This window comes from Pterocles gutturalis, unplaced genomic scaffold, assembly GCF_000699245.1.
Source record: "Pterocles gutturalis isolate BGI_N339 unplaced genomic scaffold, ASM69924v1 scaffold44930, whole genome shotgun sequence".
NCBI classification, from domain to species: domain Eukaryota; kingdom Metazoa; phylum Chordata; class Aves; order Pterocliformes; family Pteroclidae; genus Pterocles; species Pterocles gutturalis.
The window spans coordinates 18983-37964 of NW_010139882.1; positions in this window are offsets into that span (position 1 = coordinate 18983).

Below are 18982 nucleotides of genomic sequence, written 5' to 3' on the forward strand. Positions count from 1 at the left end.
CTCTTGCTGAAGGGTAATCTTTACTACAAAAGTAATTAAATTGGGGGAAATCACATAGGGGGAAAGGTTTCATGTCCATACTTTCTTGGCTGCCTCTATCTAAAGATGAGTCTGTCTGCCATGTTAGCAGTTAAAAACAAAACAAAAAAAATCCAAAAAACAGTCTTTTGCTAGTGAAGTAGATTGGAAGCATCTGCATCAATCCCAACACCTTATTCCTCATCTGCATCGGACAGAAAAGTACCGCCTTGCCAGCAGCTATTGAGGTAATTTGCTTAATAGTCTTATAAAAGGGCAGTTTACAGAGAGCATCTGACACAATTACTTTTTGTTATCAGAAGTGTGAGGAAAGCTCATCCAATATTCAAATGTGTGTTTATTTCTTCCTTCAGCACTCATCCAGCCTTCTCTTCTGCACCTAGCCAAAGTAGGATGTTTTCACCAAAAGTGCTGATAGCTGTATCTATTCACTGCTAGCACAGTAGGATGAGAGGAGTTATATGAACAGTGTCCTCTACTTGAACTGCCCTTTGTTTCCTCAAAGGGGAGAGGCAGACCTGACCTTACCATTCGTCCTGGAGGGCAAAATTTCACTGTTCACCTAGTATTCCTCTGGGGAACATTCTCGACCCTTTCCAGAGAAGAGGCTTCTCTTAGCCTGTAAACATGTCCCTAGCTCTGGATAGATTAGCTATTTCAATAATTTTCATAAGAATCCATTCCATTTTTAATAATTTCACTGATGAAGCGATTAAGATGCAATATTGGTTTGTGCTTTCGTCACTCTTAAAAAAATACAAATTGAAATGAGAGTTTAGATTTCTAATATATCTTCAGAGAATAAATCGCCCAGGAAACTCAACTTACCTGCTTAATCTGCCAATGCTAATACTAGGTAGTTGTGCAGTATGAGATTTTGTTCAAGAAGCTCAGCTCAACTGAGTGAAGGCACACACAGTTTATTAGGTGAAGGCAAAGTTGAGTATCTATGTATAAACCAAAAGCTTCTAAGTACTTCTGCATACTTTCTTCCTACTTTTACAGATTTGACAAGGAGAACGCTAGCAATGTAGTCACTTAAAGACACCAAGAAGAAATCCCAGCACCTTAAGTTTGAAAGTCAAGGTAAGCGTTTATGTACATATGTACATGTGAGAGAGAGAAACAATGGTGGTGGCTCGCTTTCAGAGTATGTGTGTGAAGGCTCCAGGGATCACTCTTCAGTAGGTCATACATGACCTGTATTGTGTACTTCACCTGAGCTTTCAAATATGTACCTCAGAATATTTTGCTTTTATGTTCTCACAATTTTTGTGTACACGAAATATTTTTTTTTATTCTCCCCAAGCAGAGATTTGAGTGGTGTAGTCAAAGGTCCATATTTTTGCATACTTGCCTTATTTCATCAGTTCTTACCACCAGTCTCCCCTTTGTGGATGCAAGCAATCCCAAAATAAACCTGCATATCCAACTTTTGAGTTTCTTTCTGTGAAAAGCGAAGCTGCTTCTGCTCCTATCTCATCTTACTCTTATTTTTCTGTTCAAAATATAGAGCAGGTGAGTTTAATTGTTTGATGAACTCAAGCAATTCTGAACTTTTCTGGCCCACAGTCATTCTTGTGAGGTAACTTCATCTTGCCAACAAACAGAGCAGAGGTATTTGACTCAGTTCAGCTTCTCTTAACTCCACTGCTCAAATGTTGTCTTCTATATATCCTCTTGGGCAATACGTTTGTCCTGAATCTCTGTGCTTGAGATAGTCTCCTCTTCCCCATGCTACTATGTCTAGGATGATAGGTACCCCATAACAAATCTCTTAACTTTTTGAAGGGAGTATCTCTCTCTTCAGTGAAGCTTTGGTTCAGATCCTTAACATTGCTTATGATATGTGCATATTTCAATTCACTCATCATGCGGAGGACCTGTCTTCTCTGCTAACTAACAGCCCCAAAGCAGATCCTATCCCAGAAATCCTTTTCCAGACTTGTTCTTTGGCATAGCACAGCAATCTCAGTAATGTAGAGGTGAAATCAAAAGTGGTATATGAATTTTGAGCCCTTCAGTCAAGCTACCTCATAGCAATCGGTCTGACGGAGTCTCAGCTCAACTTAAATTTACTTACTGAAGAGGTTTTTGGATTTTGCCATCGGTAATTTTTCCATCTTTGCTTGAAAACTTAAGTATTTCATTTTTATTGGAAGTTTTTTTTTCCCAAACATCTTCCGATAAAGTCTGATTATGGTAAATAAATATTTTTTCACTATGCAGAACAGTTTTGTAAGATTATTCAGTTATGACTAACACTTCAGAAAAGCACTGGAGCCTTAGCCTTACGCAGAACTGTGCTTAAGTGAGATCAAAACCTTGAAAAATACCTATGAAAAATGGTGGGCCATAGTTGTGAGTCAGATTCTACAGTCAGCTCCACCGTATTGTTCTTCCGTGTCGTGGTCTGGAAAAAATCAGTATCCTGAAGGTCCTACCATCCTTCTGTCTGTGCTGACTTTTTCTTCCAGGACATTAACACTACACTGGGACATTACACCCTCAGCTCTCCTCCAGCTCCCAGGTTTGCATGCAAGTAAGTAAATCAGATTAAAATTACATGATAGAAAAACTGATTTATGTATTCCAACATGGAAGCACACCTGTGACTCCCATTTATGCGCCTCAACCAAATGCCACTGAAGTTCCCCATTAATTTCAGTGCTATCTGGATCAAGCCCTTAGTCAGTACGTTGACCATCTATGGGGTAGGTCCTGATACAGCATATTTTTAGGGATATGCCTCGTTCTATCCCTGTTTAATATGGCAATTAAGTGTGTAATTAACTTGAGTAAGAGCTTGAAGCCTGTGCTGCAAGTCAAGCATAAACTTTGCTGAACTGGGACTTAAATAGTAATTTCCATTAGAAGCTATCCCCATTCAGCATCTGAAAAATAGGGCTTCTGCAGACGCACAGCTGTGGTAGATACCACTGTTGTTAGAGATCTTTCAGACCAGAACTGTCTCAAATCCAACCACTCTGAAGCAAAACACCACTCCAGTTTGATTGTGCCCAGTCATGTACACGGGTCCTTCATTTTACAGTAAATTCTGTTACAGTGCCTGAGGGCATCCATAATGAAAAACAGTTATTTTGAAGTAAAAACTGATAGAAACCATTGAAAAAAACAGAATGAGTGACAACAGTGCCTCAACTCACCATAATTGCTTCATTTTCAAAGTCCAGGCAGTTTATGTTCTGTTCTGCTGTCCAGAGGTCCTCAAAAATTTAAGTCACTCCAGTAACTACTATGCAAATGAGTATTTCCACTAATAAAATATGCACAGACATCTGAAATGCAAAACATTAACATAAATTGCCATGTGTCAGCTGAGGCATAAGAGCTCTGTGTATGGTCTGAGCACGTACGAAGTAATTCAAAACAGCTTCTCCCTCTGGACTGCCAGCTCAGCTAGTGCTATGAGGGGCTGCCTTATCTGAATAAACTCTCACTTGCCAGAGACTAGAGATACTGCCAAATGAGATCCAGTGAGTGTCTCTGTGGTGGCCTCAGAAGTCACCTCTCCCAGTTGTTGACTGTAGTCCTGTCTCACAGGTTGCCCCTTTCCACAGCAAAACTAGAACAGAGCGTTCACCCGTATCTTGGCTCCCTTGTTGGCACAGCCCGCTCCTTACTTTGAACTGCAGGTGAAGTGAAATTTAAGCTAAACCAACGGACTTCCCACTGAAGCTGTTGAGGCACTGACTATATTCTCCTCTTTTGACTTTACTGTGAGCATGACAACCACAAATATGGGGATAGTAACTCCTTAAATTATTGCAGAAGGGCATAATAAGCTCACCTATTAATACCCTAGCAATCAACAGTAACTGCTTTTTAGCTGGTGCATGAGATCCTGTTACCCCCATGACCATTTACTCCTCTGCCTGTGGCCTTCATGCTCTGTAGCGTATGAGGGCATTGAGCTTTTAAGCACAGCTTGTGGAGAACTGTATTGCAGGAATTGGCCTTTTAATGGCAATGAGACTGTTGCTGGAAGAAAGGCGATGCATCAGCTCATGTTTACAGGATTTTGGCCTAAATGTCTTCAGAAGGCTACTAAAATGCCTCAGGTTTCCCTTTGTGACTAGTCAATCCTGAAGGCCCTTTATGGTATACATAGTGAAAAGCAGTATATGTTGTTGCTGTTGTTAGCCATCATATAAAAAAGAGACAAGATAAACAGTTTTGTTTTTTTTTCTTCCATTGTAAGTGTTTAAAAGAACAAAGAGCATCTGCCAGATTTAGAAGGAGGTGTATTTTAGCAGAGTGGCTAAGATGAATTCAGATTGTAGATGAGCCAAAGTATGAATATTTCTGCAGCTGAAAACAGGAGTGAGTGGATTGGATGCATATCATGTCTATGTGGCAGAAAAATTATTTGTAAAATTTCTTTCTTGCTTAAATTACAATTCTGTGAAATTTAAAATGCCTTTAGCCCTTGCAATATTGAGGCAGATCCTAATCACTTCAGTAATAGCATCCTATCTCTTGACTTTTCTGGCCTCTGTAACACAATTCCTGATTTACTGCAAGAGACCAAACTCAAGGCCACTGCAGCTCCATTTTACTACTCCATTCAAAATATCCTGTATGTTGTTTATTGAATTGCCAGCTCTCCTTGCTCAGGCAATACTAACCTGTGTAACTGAGCTAGCTACACTTCCTGTCTGTGGATTCTGTACCTCACCGGATAGTCCTCTAGACACACAACTTCCAGTAAAAAAAAAAAAAAAAAGCAAGCTGGACGTGTTGTCACTGAAGAATGCTCAAGTTACTCTACCACTGGAGTATTACAGAAGGGGCAATTGCTTCAGACAGAGCCACTGAGATTGAACAGCTGGTGTCTTAAGCTTACCCGACTGAATTTGCTAAACTGGAAATGGAAGTATTACTGCAGTCTCTTCTTCCAGCAGAACTAAACGATGGGCCATGCTGAGCAGCTGCAATCAGTGCCACGCTTCACAAAATGAACATCTGTCACGGCCTGAGGTAGGCACCTAAGGGAATCTCTACATGATCTTCTTTCTGCAGGAAGGTTTAGGCTTTCTCTGCCTCCATCCCGGGCAGGTGCAGGCTCCAGGCTGCAGAGAAGCCAAGCAGCCATGTCAGGGTGGCAATGAGCATGAGTTAATGTTCCCAGCCTCCTGGCAGGATCACTAGATGAGGTTTGACACCCTGATGATGAGGACTATGGTCCTGGCTCCGAGTGGCGCTCATGTCTGGGAGACACAGCTCAGCAGAACCAGAGTGCGACATTGGTAGGATGTGTGGAAGAGATGGCCAAAATACTGCCTGGCCTAAGTATTTTGTCTCCCATGCCCCAGCACAATGCTGACTGTAAATCTGATTCCCAGGTGCTTCATTTGCCTCCTTCACATCATAGGGATGACAGGCACCTAACTTCACAGTTAGGTGCATGTCATTTTGCTTTTATGTACAGCATTATTAAGCATGTCAACATCCAAGCCCCTTTTTAGACATGGCACTAAATATCTGTGTGTTATTTTGGGTCTCCCTGGGGACCAGAATTTGGTTTTTTTGAAAAACTCATGTTTTATTGGGAAATGTGTTTAGGGGCCTATTAATCTTTCTACAGCTGACACTCGAGGCCATATGTTCAGCAATTTGTTACAATGCCACTAAACCTGGCACTTTAATTATGGGATGCCAGTTCTTGCTTCTCTGTTGTGAAGTGAACTAGAGTCATCACTGGTTTCTATTTTTGCATGAAAATGATTCACAATGTAGAATGTACTGTACTACAAAAGGGATAGAAGAAAATAGTTCCATGATACATGTTGGGAGAAAGAAGCAATGGCTCGCTGCTGTGATTCACGCATGTACTGCCCAGGCATTCCAAAAATGGCTTTGTTCACAATTAGCCACAAAATCTGTAAACCTTAAAAGGAAAACCGTCAGTCTAACAGCAAGTGATTCCGACTGGCTGCTTGAAATACAGGAAAGTGATAATTCACAGAGCAGGTGAAATGTCAAAACTTACTGGACATCTACTCGTGATTAACTTTGTAATCAGGCAGTCCAAACTGGCAGTCTTTGCTCTTAAACTGAAAAGACTTACTGTGCTTCAAAAATCAATACTGTCCAATAAGACTCGATCACTGATATTTATTAATGGTTTGGCTGTGGCACTAGTGTCCTGTATGGAGCCACTCGTTGAGTGCAGGGGCACATAGGGGATGGCTGAACTGCAACCCTGCTCCTCCAAGGAGCTGCTGCCCACATATTCCCCATGGAACACACTTGGCAGAAAGAAGGTAGTGAGTGGGCTGAGCGCTGGCAGATTGCTCTTTCCCCAGCACAACTGAGAACTGAAAACAACACTGCTGAGAGCACTCAGCTGGATGTCAGCTGAAATATGAACATGTGGGTATTGCTTCTCTCAACACGCATTTTGGGACCCCACCACCCCTAAGGCTGGCATAACCAGGCATGTTTCAGGGACAGCATGTTCCTTGCAAGGCTTTTTATGAGGTCTGAGGATCTGTCATCTTTGACCACGAGTTTGCAGTAGCTGGAGATGGGGTGAACTCCACCTATAGCCAATGACACTCCTCTTATAATTTATAAGCAGAATATTTATTAAGTCATGCCTCCTGAGAGACTTTGATATATACTTGGGAATGACTCTGGAAAAAAAATATATGTGTGTATATATATATACACACAAATATAAGCACAGAAGCTCCTACTGGAAAAGACATTTTATTACAGCTGCTAATTCACTTTTTTAAAACCAGAATCACCAGCGATAATGGTTGTATACGTTTTGCACTTTGCCTGTCAGGAATTCATGCCTAACTCAGCCATGGTCTTGGCTGTATTTCTCACAGTAGATAGCTAGGCCCTTTCCCCTTTCAGGGCTGAATCTATTTGTTGATCAACAATCTCAAGGTGCCAGTAATTTCCAGATATCTGATGGAAATGAGAAGAGGTTTTTTTAATCCTGCAAAACAAATTATCCATGCTTTATCTGTCACATTTATAGTTCTAGAAGGAACGGTATCTTTAAGAAATAAAACCAACGTCAGTACAGTTCCTGATTGTTTGTTTGAAAGTATAGCAAAGGATTGTATTAATACAAATTATCATGGGACAGACCTTCTCAGTTGAGTAAATGCTAACCTTTTCTTTGAAAAATCCTTTAGGATCTCATTAACTGCTGCGTGCCAGGTGGCCTATTGTGGTAGGAGAGCCATTCTGAGTAAACAGCAACATCTTAAATGAGTTATGGATACTGTTATTATACAATAATTTTCAACCAATGATCTGTAACACTCTTTAAAATTGCACTGACAGCCTTGGAATTTCAGTCCGAATCTGGTGTGTGTTATTGACGGACTAGATCTCCTTGGCAGCTGATTTGGAGAACAGCTTTACACTTTCTGTTTATTTTGCTGTGTAATTGCTCTGTGCAAGAAATCTTCTTGTTTGACCTCGAGCTACCAACTAGTTATAAATGGCATCCGTGCTGAGGTTTTTGATCATATACCCTAAGTAATCTCGTAAGTGACTGCTCTCCTAAATCTCATCGTAATAATGATGACACAAACTGATGCACCAGTGCAGTGCCACTGTCTGTGGGGGCTGGCTTTTCAATTTCATAAAGGCATATCAACATCCTGTGAATGGCTTAAAATACAGTTACGGTCAGGAAAAGGATTTTGTAAAAGCAACGTCTCTGTGTTCTATATTAATTCTGAATCATAAACATAGCATAATATACACAAGTCCTACTTTCCAGATGGTTTCTTTATCCTGGTATTAACTGTCAGGAGAAAGCTCTATGCTATTAACAGTCTCATGTCTATTGCTAAATGTCAGCTTCTCCACATATAAGAATATTTTTTGTCACTTGCCCATTTTATATTTCCAATGTTAGTTTCATGTAAGAAAACACAGTGTTTTAACAGTCCTGAGGGTCTGTGACTGTTGGGTTTAAGGGCTCCTGTTTTTTTTCTGGGCTCCTGACCATGCCAGGAATTGCCTTTCCCGTTGATCACCTTTGCTTAACTTACCATCCACGGTCAAATTATCTAAGTTTATTAACTGACGGCCCAATCTTTGGTTAGCTGTCACTCAAGGGAGCTACAGCACTTTTTTGGCTTATCTCAGTGAGAAGGATCTCAGGCCTCCAAAACCAGTTTGCTTATGCTTTTCCCCTTCCCTAGTGCTAATTGCTGGAAGCCTAACCAGGTCTCTGAAGCTGCCCTGTAGTTTCCGGACAGCCCTGCGGCTGCTGACGAGGGCCAGCACGGCCCTGCCCCAGAGGCGCAGGCTGCTGCCCTCCCGCAGGCCGCAGGCTGGATCCCCGGCGTTCAGCACCCTCTTCCCTTCTCCACAGCCCAGCGGTTGCTGTCATAGTTGTGAGGCTTCTGCCTCAAGCACTCTGGTCCATTCCTGCAAAGCTCTGAAGCTTGTTTTTGCAGTGCTCGCTCGCCGCAGTGTTTGGTTTGCCACTGGAGTGGTACGCTGGCCTGTTGGGGATTACAGCCATGGCTGTCTTCCCTCAGCGCACCAGAAACTTGAGTTTAGCAGGGAACCTTCTTACTCTTCCTTATTCCAAAAGCAGAAAATAATTTCTCTCCCCTCTGGCCTTGCCTGACCAATTGGTCTTTTCTTTGATGAAGGAGAAAACATAAATAATTTAAGAACTATTCCCACATGGCATAACAACATCCAACCAAATGGATTTGTTCATATCTCCCTTTGACCAGGATATTCAAATCTGCCAAATGGATATAGGAATGCCTCTGCAAGCACAGGAGAACCGTGGCAAGCCTCGCCACTTCTCTGGGAGGCTGCTGCAAGCACTGTTTCCAGCAGTGGCTGTTGGGAGTGGTATTAAGGTGCTTGTACCTTCTTTCTTACTTCTCTTTTGAAGCATGCATAATAGCTATTATTAACCACCAGCAATTGAATCCTTGTCCTGGAATAATAACCTGTCAATGAAGCAGTTGTAGAATGAGAACGGCGGTATTTGTAATGACAGAGTGCGGCATATGCTGGCTAGCTTGTAGTTTGGCACATACTTTACCTACTACCACAGCCATTTGAGGTCAAAGTGCTTCAAGAGCCAAGAGAAATCTATTAATATCATTGTAAGTACTGTGGCTAAGATCCAGGTAAGGAGAGCCTCAAGAAGGTATCTTTGGAGAAGGAAAAGTTTTTATTTCCCATCTATATTATGAAAACTAGTAATCCGCTTCTATGTGTAGTCCTTAAATGGTCACTGGGTCAGTATCAGTGTCGTTTATCTGCTGTGCAAGTAATAGTAACTGTGTACGTGAGATCTTCCAAAGCTCTGGTCTGTTTTGGAGAGCTGACTTTTCAGAATGCTTTTCATTCATAAACCTGCTTTCCTTTGTCATCTGCTGCCTCTGTCATGCTTTTCCTGTATTGCTTACTCTTTTTTCCTCTTCTCTGTTTCGCCCCTAGTGTTGTATTTAGCGGACTATTCATTTTTATTTCGAACATACCACCTTTGATCTAGCTGATCTTTTATTCTAAATGAGTGACATGAGAAAAAATATGACACGAAAGCTAGGGAAAATGCTGCTGAAGTTAAGAAATGCAGTAAGCTCCCTTCTTTTGTAATTATTTGTTGTATTTTATATTTACAATTTGTCATAAGGTTGGTCCTTAGAATAGGGGAGCCTAAGCTTCCCATCCAAGATGACAGGAGTATTTGATGGCACATTCAGATATTCACGCTGCTGGAGGCTAACTCTTTGTTAGACTGCAAAAGAAAGACACAATGCAATTTTTTTTACTGTGCATCTCATGAGATTTTAGATTTAAATGGGGCTTATGTGGTTCATGAATTGGCCTTAAATCATCTACATGCTGTCACTAACAATTTTCTTAACAGCTGTTCTTTCCTTTAGTTAATTTCTTCTCAAATGTCAAAATGTGATGGCTAAGTGAAATGGCCTGTTATCTGAACAAATCCTAACTTCACAATCCTTTTCTGTAGACAAACAAAACTAAGTGCTACATGAAAAATCATGAGATGTTTTGACTGCACAAAAGCTTCACTTTTATGCCTGACTAAACCTGACAATCAAAAACAAGGGAGGGGAGCAAGGAGAATTAATAAATATACATTATCCTACTGAATGGCTATGAACAGGCTTAGGCTGGACCACAGCTGTCAAACACCAAGTTGTTGTGTTTTTTTTTTCTTTTCTGGAGACAAATATGAAAGCCTTTTAGGAAGATTATAACTCAGAATTGTTGAGGTTTTTTTAGTTGAGCATTCCAAAATCCTCTTGGTTTGTACAGCAAAATGTATGTTTCATTCCAGATGGGACTCATAACCTGAAACTTCTGGAGAAGCAGGAACAGCTGTTATAATTGTTCAATATTACCTACATCTGCTATGGCTATTAAATTATTATTTGGTTTTGGTTTGGAACAGAATTGAGGATTGAATAATCTATTAAAAAATGTAGGCTCCAGCTCATTTCCCAGTAAAAAATGGTAAAAAACATGTCTTTTAGAAAGAAACATATAAATACAAAGAAAATGCATCACATAACATGCTAGGGCTATTTTAACAGCAGTGTTTTTCCTCTCCACAGAGTTGCTGTATATTTTCTTAATGGCTGAGATCAACTTCCAAATATAACTATAAAAGCCTTTTCTGGATTGCTTTTGATAGCGTTAATTGCAGAAATCTCAAGTTTGGGCTTAAAACGAGGTGGAATATGCAGAAGAAAGCTTGAGTTACAGAGTAGATAACTGTCTATGTCTACAAACAAGTGATATGAAGAGGACTTCAGTTCTGTATCACGAGGAACTTTCCTAAATACTGTTCCTAGTTAGTTTTCCTCTAACCCTGAAATAACAGGAGATACTGAAATAATGTGAGTATTTTATACCAGCGTCTATCAAGTCTAATCTGAAATAAGCCTTTAATATGACACTGACAAAAAAAAACAAAAAAAACACAAAACATGAAGCCAGAATCTGTTACATATACAAAAGTACTTTAGCTCAATGGGATGATTCTGCATTTATTTTATACCTTGCATTTATTTCTGTGAACGAAGAGCAGGGATCAGAGCATCTCAAGAACAAAATATCCAGAGTTCTGCTCTGGAAAGTATAGATCTTATTTGTGCATTAAAAGCCCACCGGTTAAAAAGCTCTAAAGAAAGCAGCAGAAGAGCCTCGCTGAGCCCCACAGCAGCTCTGGCTGTTCAATGAATGAAGGCAGGAGGACTATGGTAACAAAAGATGACAGGCAGTGTTTTGCTCTGAGGACTGGAAAAGAGTGCGCCAGCATGCCTTTCCTTAATCTGCGACTGTGTTAACTCACAAAATGTGAATGTGGCTCCCTGGAGAGGGAAAAGCAAGGAAGTGATATAAAAAGGGTCTATATCCCTACCAGTCATTTACAACACCAAGGAGGGGAAGCTGAGGCAAAGGGTTATTGCCCACAGTGCTGTGAACAGTCAGGTTTTCCTTTGATTCTATATAAAAACAAGAGCTTATTTATCAGTCTTTTGTTAGTCCCTTCCTCTTGATCAAACTTCTTTAGTTGTTAGGAGGGAAGTATGGGCTATCGTGGGAGTCCAGGGAAGATATTTTTTTTTCCAATATCCTGAACGAGTATTTCAACTGGTAACAAAGGAAATCTCACTCCTTTTTGTTGCCAATTATACCTAAGAAAACAGTTGCATCTACTGTTTATAACTAGCAAGTTATTCTGTGCAATCTGAATACAGTCTAAACAATGATGAAATATTTAGAAATTACTTGGTAGTGATGCACTGGCAGATAATGGAGTTCTCAGCTTCTTGTTTACATTACAGCATTCATATGTAATGCTTGATAATGTATTTGCTGCGACATTGGCATGATTATCTGCATCAGTTAAAATAAGTGTTAATTTATAATCAGCTGTGATTGGAATTCGGTTCCAAGGCATTGAATTATTCACAACAAGAAATGTTCCATTAATCAGTCCAAGAGACTGAAGGACAGGGGTTTTTTAAAAAAATATTTGACTGCCTAGTGATGCTAATTATGTTCTCAGGAATTTTTTAAAATCCTGGCATACATCGAGCAGCTACATTTCTTCAAAGTCCCCCCAGTACTCATAAGAAGTTTATTCCTTGTGCATTGATTTCATTGATTTATTTAAAAGTATTTCCATCAATAGAAGTACTATAAGTAGTATGGAGGGCTCAGAAATTAAGATATTATTTTAAAGAGCTAGTTGGAAATTAGAGAGACCCCGGACTGAGAAATAACCATCTCCTTCTAAAACTGATAATTTGGCATGTACATTGCAGGATGGTTTTGCTCGGTTACGTGCTCACTCCGTGAGCAGCACTGAAGATGTGCTGGATGTGTGTCATGCTGTGAAGCCAGGCTGCTAGAAACTGAATGTGTGAAGCAAAAACTTTTAATCAACATTGGTGCTCATTCTTTATTGCTTGCGTGGGGCAATCTTGTAGTTTCTAAGGGCTATTAGGCGTGCTGTTTGTTTAAAAAAATGAAGTAGCAACAAACAAACTTTCAGTGCATCAAGATGATTCACATCACAGCTACTGGTGCTCAAAATATTGTGAGCTACATATATTAAAGAATACATTTTAAGGGTATTTATCTAACTCCAAATGGTTTTTGCTATTAATGGGCAATGCAAGCTCCATGAGTCACCCAGCACACTTAATCACTGTGGGTCATAACTGGAGAAAAGGAGCTCCCCATGGAAGCTGCATGGAAGTGGTTTTGTAGCGTTGATTTTAGTAGTTCTTTGCCCTTTCCATGATGTGAGGGCTGTCTCATAGTATCTCTGCCTCATGAATAACCCCAGTGACTTCATTGTGAAAAGAACACAGACCATTGCGAAGCCTGTCTCCACCAGAGACAGTGGCAAAACATGCATTGTGTGCAGCGATGATAACATCTCACCAGCAAGGTCTCATTCTGCTCAGCTCTGGCAAACGAGATATGAGAATCATGGGGCCAGTGTCCTCTTACATCCTCACTAAGTGAACAGTGTGAAACACTTGCCAGCCAAGCTGATGCTGGTCTCGAATGCAGAGGTACTTCTTCATGTCTTTGAGTCCCAGGTGCTTTGTATTAGCTTACCTAATCTGCCTTTTTTATCCCTCAGGCTGAATCCTGCTTTCAACCAAGTATTTCCACAAAGTGGGAGCTCTGATCCCTACTTCAAATCGGGCAGGATGGGGTTATGAAAGCAAATCTTGCAACCACAGCGCTGAGATGTGCAGCAGAAGTGCCAAGTTGTGCCCAGCCAACTTCCCCCTGTATAGCGAGGGAGACAGTATATGCTGAGGGCTGTCAGGGGTCTTACGTTTATTTGGCAGAGCAACACACCGCGCAAGGTTCCTGCTGCAGCTCACTTGTAAGAGAGCTCTCAGTGCAGTGACTCTGCTGCTTTTAGTTGTAGCAGAATGTAATTGTCCTGGCTACAAGGCAGGAGCTACAGCAGAAGCTTTGAGTTCAGACTGAAGCTGCCGCTGTGTTTGGGCACATAAGTCCCTGAGTAAGTTTAATTCAGATTTTACTCCTAGCTGGCGTTGTTCATCCTCTCTCTAAATGAAGCCACCTTGTTTGGGTAGCCAGTATGGTTTTAGAAGACTAATATTAGATCCCCAGTTTAGAAAACTTTGACCTCAAGTTTTATTTAGGATGTAGGACTCTCAAGCAAATTGCAGCACAGAGGGCAGGGAAATGCAACATCTGGTCTGTTTTTATAGCTTCTACTCTAATGCATGGTGGCAGATCTATTTAACTAAGCTGTACAAAAATATTGTCACTTCTGCCTAATTATAAATCTGTTGCATATCATTTTGGTTTTTGAAAATGAATATGAATAAACAGACTTACCTCTAATCTATATTGATCTCTATCAAGAGATGAACAGATGATGTACTTAAACCATCCAGTTCTATTCCAGTGCATTTTCCATCTGTACAGAAATGGAAAAATGTTTACGGTAGTTAAGACCAAATGCTTCAAGTAAATGATTATGGTAGTGAGAAAAAAAAAAAGAAAGAAAAAACAAGTAAAGGGACCACATGTAAGAAAATGTTCTATATTGCCATGGTCAGTTGACATCAGAAAACAGAGGATAGGAAATACGTTCCTCAGTTTGAGTAATGGGTTGTGTTCTTCCTCTTGGCAAAATGCATAAAGGTGAACATATTGCTTAACACCTATGTGCTTCAGTTTTGTTCCCTCCCAAATTAAGATAATAGCTCTTGAAAATAGTTTTAAAATGGATCTGAGAACAATAAAGGCAACTGGTTTGTTTTTATGCTGATACTGTGTTAGTCGGAAGAAAAAAAATCACTCATCTTCCAGGTCTACCACTAAACTGGGAAAGACACACAACTAGAGTGCTGGGGAAGTGATAAAATTCAAACACACAACATACTGTTTTGAGAGACAAAAATCTCAAATAACAACTATCATAAGCTGCAAAGGCCATGAGGGCATTAACCTTTGCTCCTTGTGGGCAGATCCTCACTGGCTTAGGTTTATAAATATCACAACATTCTGAAATGGTACCTTGAAATTTCTGTCTGTCTGGAAAGCGTTTAGTGTGTTTAGTGGATGAAGAATTCCCCACTAGGACGATGGAATTTCGGTTCCAGAGCTGTATATGACCTGACTGGCACTCGTGAGTCCTGTAATCTGTCACTCCCATCTGTCTAGATTTGAGAAAAAAGTTCTCTATTTCCTTGACTTTCTACTTACACCCCCTGTCTGATGTGACTTTCCTTCTACATAAAGTATCTGAACAGCAAGGAACTTGATTAATGTGATGACCATAGGGGTATATATCCAGAGATGTAAACCTTGGTGACAATGGGCTTGGGTCTACTTAGCCAGTTGTGAGAAGGAAATATGAACAAGGATGAGACTGTTTTCAGTTTACCCAAGTATAAGCATAATGAAGACTTCCTTATCAGCTGTCTTAAATTCTCACAGGTGTCTGGATATTCAAGCTAGCTCTGGGGCCAATTAGACGTGCTGTACTCTGCACCTCTGAATAGCCTTTCCTTTGATGAATGTTATTTAGAAAACCACAAAATGCGACATAATGATTCTTTCTCTGGAGACAAGAATCATCCCAGTATATTTATTTCTTCCTTGGAGAAGAAAACATATACACAGCTCTGTTTTCTTCTTAATTTCTGAAGCTGCAGGAGATAATTATCTTATTTCAATGTCCTATTCCAATTACATTCTCTTTTACAATCCTACAAAATTCAAAATAAGATGAAAAATCCTTATATACCTATATAGATATAGAAGTGTTTTATGTAAGACTGCACATTTAAAGCTGAACAGTTTAAAAAGCAATTCAGCATCATTTATTTGTGCTTGCTTACTTGCATTACTTTTCAGCTTGGGTAATACCAGCTAGATGGTTTATGATTATTTCACATTGAATTTCACTCCAGGCTCCCTCTGCACCAGCACAGCTCTTCGGTGGTTGAGTAGTTGTAAATCCTGTGGGGATAAAGTTTATTTCTTTGTTGGAAGACAGAATTTCTTTTGGAGTTTTTTTAAATTGCTGCTGCCTGCTGATTGATCCTGGGCTTTATCGCAGACTCATCAACGTGGAGGCCCTGGTACTGTAACAGATGCCTTGGCAAACCCTCAGTCTGGTTTGGAAATCCTTGCAATGCCAAAGAATTAAAGCCTGTTCCCACTGAGTGCCAGGAATGAGGTATGACTAAAAGAAAATAAGTTTTAAAATCTAAGTAACTGAAATAGAAGTTTAGCCTTACAGAGTTAGCCAAGAGCCTGGGAATCCCAAACTGGTGCATGACTTGCGTACGGAGAGTGACTTGCTGCGCGCCCCCAGCAGATAGTGTGCTGGGGTCCAGTCACCAGCTCTGCAAAGCAGGTGATAAACAGGTGCTCGCTTTTTGAAATCGGTACACTCTCATCCTGTGCCTCATACTTAGCCATTGATTTTTGCAGAGATTTGTGCCTGTACTCCCTTCTCAGTGCAGGAGCCAATGAACTGAAAATTGTATTGTATGTGCTTGTACATGATGAGTAAAATCTGCGGATCTTCCTGGACATTTTTTCAGGGCTATCTGTTCCTGGGGGCAGCGTGGCTCAGCAGTGCACCTGGAGGCGGGGGGGACTGAAGAGCTGTGGTGACCATGGGCAAGTCATTTCATCTTTCTGTATTTTGGCTTCCCTACCCACCTATAGAGAAAATTGCCCTCTGACCTGACCCTTCAAAGCCCCTGTGTAGATCTCTGGGTGAAAACAGCAATTCAAAGGCATTAACAGTTACTGACCAATGTGTGGCACAAAAGAGGCTGGGCTCTTGTTTGGAGCTTCCAGACCCTTTTGCAACATAGTATTCCTAAAGCAAGTCCTTGTCTAACAGCCTGGGAGTTTACCGCTCATTCCTCCCTCCTGTATCTGATATTTCTTGTTTTCCATGTGTGCGGGCAACACCAGGGCCTGGAAGCTCTACACACACAAAGTGTTTTCCCAAGCAGCCATGAACTATTGCTGGCTTGGGTCAGGAGCACAGCATCTTCTTCAACTTGCAAACTAGTCTCAGGAATACAAGGGGGGAGGCAATGCCCCTCTCTACAGACATGATTTCTCACCTAGGAGAACCTGGGAAGTGGTTGGGAGTAACTGCAAATGAAGAGGGAGTCACAGGCCATGAGGCTTAAGGGAAGGAAAAATACTTGGGATGGGAAGAAGACGATCGAAAATTTTTTTTAAAAACCTGAACAGCCCTCTGGCAAGGAGGAGTGGGAATAAACCTGATGACAAGAAACCGTGATTAGGTAAACGTTAATCAGAAAAGAAGGCTCTAAATGTAAGGGAATGTCCTTATTGATAGTAATTAAAAAAGGCATCAACTCTGGATGTTTTATTTTCTGGCCCGATTTTAGGATTGTACTTAGGTCAATGTGTAATTTAACATTGAATTCAGTGGGAATACTTCTGGTCTGAGAGCTGTGTGTGTGTTATGTATCTGTCAGAGCAAGGGACTCTGGCAGGAGTGGTGCTCTCTGTGCTGGTTAAAGTTGCTAAAGTGTTTTTAATTCTATTTTTACTCCTTCTTGGGTGCTTACAATTGCTTACAGCTTTCTGAAACTTCATGTACCAAGCTGAACTCTTCCAGATGGTTTCCTTTTGAAAATGGCTTCATGCATGTGGGCTTGAGGGAAACCAGCTCAGCCATTTTAAATCAGGAATGGTCTTTATTTCCATGTGTTGGCTTTAAATATTTCAGAGATGCTTTTTAACCCGTCTAGTTGTTTTAAATTAGAGGTCAGCCTTGCCAGGTGCAAGGACATCCTCTCCTGAGACTTTTAAGACTGAACAATTCATAGGGATGTAAAGCTTACCTTTTCTGTTTTACCTGTTCTGATTTTTTGTCATTTTATTGAAGTAGTCCTAAAAATACATAATGGATTGTTCACAGGATGATACAGTGTGCTGTGTTCCCAGTGTGAGTGAAGTTTCAGGTTTCTGCTTAGATGAGTGAAATAAATAACTGGGCCTTAATACTACAAGTGAAGTGAGACACAGCCAGGGGAAACTGTAGAAGAAGCTTCCAAAAATGGAATATATAAACTCACATTGTATTAAATTCATCACCATTGCTCTTGCTGAAGTTTAAAAATGTTACATCTATGTAGTTCTTCTCTGTGTGAGGCTGAGAAAAGTCTTGGAAAATGTTGCATTAATGGAGAGGGATTGGAAGGACGGGGTATGTCTTTGTTGATGACAACCAAAAGCAAGAAAGACCTTGTTTTATTTATGTGGTTCCTGGTGTTCCTCAGGCAAGAATAGCTTTCCACAAAGTGCTGTGGCTGAAAATCACTCGGGAAATGTTGAACTGCTTTCGAAAAGCAGTAAAAAATTCTGCTCCTAATGTGACAGTCAAATCTGTATGGTGGCTTCAGTGTCTTGTGTGTGTCTGTCTCATCTGCTGACTGGTGCTAGCAATGCCTGTGCCCGTACTGATGTGCTTGCACTGATGTATTAGTACCGATGTACAACACCAGGAAGGTGTCCAGCTGCTGAGAGAGGGAAAATACCTTCTTGTGTCAGCTGTTGCTTTACATCCTTCTCTGGTGGTATGGTTTCCTCAGCAGTGGTGAAAAGGGCCTGTATCAGGCCTGGTACTTCGAGTGAAATGGAAAGAGAAGAAGCTCGGGGGCTGCAGTGTACCGTGTCCCCAGACCACAGCTGGAGAGTGAGGAGCTGCCCTTGGGAGCAGAAAGGTTGGCGTGGCCAGAGGTGGCCATGCTGCCCAGGGAAGCCCCGTGAACAAGGCATGGCATGAGAGAAACACCTTGCCCCCATTTCATTTGTCTCTCACAGCTTTCCTAAATCTTCCATGTGCAGTTCTTGGGTTGTGTGGTGCTTCCCACCTAGCCAGGAGTGGAGGTGGGGCCCTCTGATACACCCAAGGGAAAACAAATGTTGTTGGGCGTAATTTCTTTTCCTTCCAGAAAGAGCAGACTGAGGTGGAGCAGATGGGTGTTCCTGCCTCCAAGAAGAGTAAGGATAAATGGAGAAACACAGGGGTGGGAAAGCCACCCTTATCAGGCGTCATAAATCTCTCTTTGATTGAGACACATCAAAGCAGAGAGCTGTAATATCTTCTGGTATTTCTTGCTGCAGGAAGACTTCAGAAGAGTTAGGGCAACCCAGAACAGACTTGTCCCCAGTGTCAGGTGGGATTGGTAAATGTTCGTGTCCCTGGGATGAATGATGTCTTTGCAGCCTCTGAACTATTTGTAGAGGTGTTACTGGCTCTGGCAATCAGTAACTAGCTAAGGATATGAGATAAAATAACATGTTTTACTGCACTTAAGCACATGGGAGCCATTTTAGATACTGGCAATAGCGTGGTCTAGCACGTATCAAC